This window comes from Tiliqua scincoides, chromosome 4, assembly GCF_035046505.1.
Source record: "Tiliqua scincoides isolate rTilSci1 chromosome 4, rTilSci1.hap2, whole genome shotgun sequence".
NCBI lineage: Eukaryota > Metazoa > Chordata > Lepidosauria > Squamata > Scincidae > Tiliqua > Tiliqua scincoides.
In genome coordinates this window covers 88,906,844-88,911,924 of record NC_089824.1, presented here as the reverse complement: position 1 = coordinate 88,911,924, position 5,081 = coordinate 88,906,844, and the positions used below count along the sequence as shown (strand labels likewise).

The following is a 5,081-nucleotide window of genomic DNA, read 5'->3' as shown; positions in this document are numbered from 1 at the left end:
TGCAGCCAAATGCTCCTTTCTGGCATAGCTAGTGCCACGGTATCTGGGGCAGGTTGCTCCCACCACCTCACTTTGGTTGCTGGAAGCCATGGGTAGTTCTGGCCTACACTTTGAGATCCACCCCAGTGGAGACTGGCTGCCCAATCCTATGCATGTCTACTCAGGTCTCATTAGAGTCAGTGGGGCTTACTCCCAAGAAAGTGTGGATAGGATTGGGCTGTGGGTCTACCCAGCACTTCAAGTGGCAGGTAGACCTGGCCTCCACCTCCTCACTGGGGAGGCCAGGTCTATCCAGCATTTGAAGAGGCAGGGAGACGTGGCCTCTACTTTGAGATCCCCTGGTGGAGGCCAAGTCTAGCATTTGAATATTCTGCTAGGCTACCTCTGCTCCTGAGTGTGTTGTGGTCAGAAGGGATGGGGCCAGATGGAAACACAGTATCAGGCTGCTAGGATGATAGGTACAGGCAAATAAAGTGAGCAACCCCCCTTCGTTATTGCTGACGCCTCAACACACCAACGTGCTACAATTTTTGTGCCAGCCAGAGACAAGTGACATAACAGGCATGTGATACTGTTACCCCCCCCCCGCCCTTTATGGCTGGCATCTGGGGCAGACCACACCTGTCACCTTCCTAGGAAATCAAATTAGGGCACAATCCTAACCCCTTATGTGACAGCCAGATTTCTGGGATTTTGTACATGAGCAGAGTTATTTGAGCCTGTTCTGAGCATGTACAGTGTGCTTGGCTAAAGTAGGCCCTATACGTAACTGCTTGGGTCAACAGGATATTTTAGAAGATACCCCTTGAATGCCTCTTTGTGTCTGTGTAAAAGAGAAATTGCAGGCACAAGCTTTGACCGCAAGAAGTTTTCTGTAGAACTCTTGCAGTTAAAAAGAAAACAGGAAACTGCTAGCTAACCGCAAGGTGGTTAGAAGAGAAAAGGGACTTTTTGCAGCTAGAAAGATTTCACATATTTTAAAAGAGCCATATTTAGTAAGAGCATGCTAAGCAGATTTTGAGTACGGGGCTGTGTAGGCAGGGACAAAGCGTCACGTGATGTGCTGTTTGCCAATCAAGAATGTATCCAAGGCTTTGCAATTTGCATTTTGCCAATCAGAAGTCCAGCCAATGCTTTACAATAGAAGTTTGTTTGTATATCAACTCACACCCCCCCCCAAAAAAATTGGTGTCACAGACTTTGGAAGCTATTCCTCTGTGACCAGCAGCCGACTGAGAATAAAAGCTTGTTTTCCTTGAAACCTCCTGGTGTCCGCTTCCTTCCTTGCCTGAACCTGCAACACTTATGTCAGTGCTTTCTGGCACTGACATAAGGGCAATGCAGCTCTGAGATAAGGGAACAAACATTCCCTTACTTTGAGGAGGCCTCCGTGAGTGGCACCCGATTGCAGGATGCAACATACATCCCATTGGCCCCGCTATGCCAGTGCTGGAAAGCACTGACATAAAGGGTTAGGATTGTGCCCTTAATATGTGAATCAGCTCAATCTTAACCACACAAGTCCTGTTGATTACTATTAGATGTATTTGCAAATAAGTATGCATAGGAATAATTGAAACTCTTGAGAAATTTTACTCTACTTATACTGTGTTATTTTGATATCCACTGAAAGTTCTCAGATGTTTTCTGAGAAGCAGTTGCAACATTTGCTCTAAATTTCACTGTAAGTGAAAATCTGGTGGCAATGCTGCATCCTTAAATGTCAAACTTAGTTCTTATTTTCAGTTTTTCTGGTTGCTTGAAAGTCTTTTCATTGAATACTTTGCAGATTGTAGCCTTCCCTGCCTTTTCCCCCCTCAAAGATCCCCTCCCCATGTTTATACTATTATAGTGTTATGACTGGGAACAGGAGGATGTTGCATATTAATGAAGAAACAGTACATTGCAATTATTCAACAGAAATATGTCTAGTTTTGAAATCTAAAGTAGAAAATAATTAGCAAATATGCAAAGCGAGTGGGAGTAAAACTTAAAGGACTCTCAAATCTCTTGGAATTGGAAACTCCCCCCTTTCTTTATTTAAGATTTTAACTAATTGTCTGGTTGATTGTCCACATAGTTTGTTAATAATATAAACCCAAACAAGCTAACCTTGTTGCTGACTAATCATAACTGGCAGTTGCAACTGAGCTGGCCAATATCTCAACATTCTGCAACAAGTAGGTTGGCAACCTTCAGTCTCGAAAGACCATGGTATAAGCCTACAGCACCCGGTATTGCCAGGTGGTCTCCCATCCAAGTACTAACCAGGCCTGACCCTGCTTAGCTTCCGAGATCAGACGAGATCGTGCATGTGCAGGGTAACAGTTGCTGTCGCAACAAGTAGAGGACATGGGAAAGTCTTCTGCTCTGGTACTTGGACATCAGACCACCTTCAAACCTATCTTCTGCTTCCATCCTTATGCTCCTCATCTGTGCCACCACCAAATATCCTGCTGTAGTCTTCACAGGGGTTTAATCAATCCCTGGAAGAGACACTCAGAAGCAGTAACGGATGTCTTTGCAAGAATATATCTTACGGTTTCTGAGTGTCTCTGATGTCTGGTGAGAAGTGGTACCGAACATTTCTGCAACTTCTCTTGCTTGCCAAAAACCTCAGGAGCGCTAACAGTGAAGTTTCTCTCTGACAGAATTATACAAGTGTCACTCTTCTCTTTCCACCCAGCAACATGCAGAAAACCTGATTGAAAAGGGAGTCACTATTTTTGTGCTGGACATCCAGGGGCAGGTGATGACTTGATTTTTGTGTTCTGCTGGCCACCTAGCAACCACATGTGTGGATGTTTGCTAAACTTCTTCCCAATTTTCTTTAAAGTTGCATTTGCACAGGTCCAGAATAAAGAACTTTGGGGCTGTCTAGATTAATATAACAGGAGGCTTTAAGGGCTAATAAACTCACGTAAATCACAATATTTTTTGCTTGTCTCGTGAGGAACATGCCTTTTCCTGGCGTGTGTTTATACCTGATAATATGGCCTTTGTACCAGTGGTTGGTTTTACATGAATCTTTTGTAGTAGTAACCTTTATTGACAATGTTATAAAAGCACACTTGCTATGATCCATCTTGTTTAGACTGACATTCTCATTCATTAACTTAACGAAGGCAGTAAATTATTGCAAAGACAGGTTGATATCGGAAAAAGGTCACCCACAGTATCTAGCATGACATTTTCTTCATGGGTTCTTTTTGTTTGGAAACCAGCTCTGGTGCTTGTTTCTCATGTCTAGCATGAAGTCCCAGATTCCTTTGACATATTTCGTATAGCGGCAATACAGGCTGAATACCCTTGACATTTACATGGTTGCAGTGGATTAAAAAAAAAGCAACTTTCTGTTTTTCCAACGTTTAAGTGAACAGCTATGCATATTCTGATATTGCAGGGACAAGGCTGCATTTGTGTGTTTTTAAAAATACCGATAAGGCAATCACTTCATGGCAGCTCAGGATACTTTCATAAGAGAAACACCTGTTAGTGTAGGAGAATTTCTTTTTCCCTTGCACTTGTGAGCACTGCTGATGTGTTATGGAAATGAAGACTTTGTAATGCATATTGAGGTTTCCACCAGAGAGGTGCAAAGCCCTCCTGAGAGATTTCTCTAGCATTACTTGAAACCCTTTCCACTTCTCTCAAAATTCCTCAGATATTTTGCCTAAGCAGAACCCTCCCAAATGGCTTAAAATTTTCATTTAGGAAAAACTCCTTGGCAACCTTCATGTGTGTGAAACTTTCTCCTGGGGAATTTCATTATCCAGATCATAACTCTTTTAGCTTCAAAATTCCAAACTGATCCAGGGGATGAAACCTCAAAATTTCCTTCTAATCTCTCTGTAGGCACTGCTGTTTTCATATTATATGACATTGTGTTAAGGAGGGTCATGGATGCATTCCTGGGCCCAATGTGTATGGCTTGCAGCTTCAGTTGCTACTGCATGCCCACAGTTGTGCCCCCAGCATCATGCACAGGCAGTGAATTCAGGTGTGATAGCAAAATGTAAGTTCCCAGGAACTTTCTGGGCCCCCTCCTTTGTCTCCTGGGCTCCCTTTCTTACCCTGGGCCTGGGTACAAATTACCCCTTTTACCCCCCTCTCCTAGGCCCTGTCTCTATGTGCCTTCCTTTATTCACATGGACCCACTATTTAACAGTATAAATGAACAACAAGGGGCTTGCAAAAAAATAGTTACAGGATCTAACCAGTCCCGAAAATGAGTGACTTGTTTGCTTTTATTCATTGGACATGCAGTATCGGACAAGGCTGGCATGCGCCCTACTTTTCTGTGTTTTTCTGTTGGTTTTGTCCTCTAGTGCAGAGGTGTCAAACACAAGTCCTGGGGGCCGGATGTGACCCACTGAAGCTTTTTATCTGGCTCTCAGCTGCAGAGCAGTGCTCAGATGTTACTGCTATAAGGGCATTATTCTGCATTAATCTGAGACGAGGCCTCACTGGTTTTGTTACTTGATTGTATTACTCATGGTGAAAGTAAACATCCACCACCTCCGTGGTGTTACGTGGTCACAGTTTTATTTCTGTTTATTTTGATGAAAGATGTGCAAGACACATGCAGTTGAGCATGCGGTGCTAGGTGCCTGCCAGGACAGCATGGGCCGGACAAGTAATGTGGCTGTTTATAGGACTGACAGCAACAGTTCCACAGGCTAGGAAAGCCACACTTTCCATTGGAACATATAAATCCACCCTTAAAGAATCCATGGAGCACTATACTTCAAATTTAAATAGAGACCTTTTTAGGGCCCGATCCAGACCTGTTCATGCTGGCTCAGTGCCAGTGCGCAGTGTCACAAATGTGCCGAAGGCATGCATGTGACACTTACTGCCATAAGGCATGCCTGCGACACTTAATGCCTTGCCAGCACAGGCGCTGACTCAGTGCGAGCCCATACTGAGCCAGTGCCAAGTGGACGGGTGATCACCGCCCACCACTCCAGGTGAGTGCTGGGCAGCAGACATTTGAGTGGGGGTATGGGAGAGGTGTTCTGGGGTGGGGGAAGGGCAGGGAGAAGGCAGGGCAGGAGGAGGGACCATGGCAGTTGGGTGTG

The 5,081-nt window shown here is 44.5% G+C and overlaps 1 pseudogene; it reads right to left on the bottom strand.

Annotated features, from left to right (window-relative positions):
- Positions 1-2,219: 2,219 nt before the first annotated feature.
- LOC136650124 (5S ribosomal RNA) lies at positions 2,220-2,339 on the bottom strand (annotated as a pseudogene).
- Between the last annotated feature and the right edge of the window lie 2,742 nt (positions 2,340-5,081).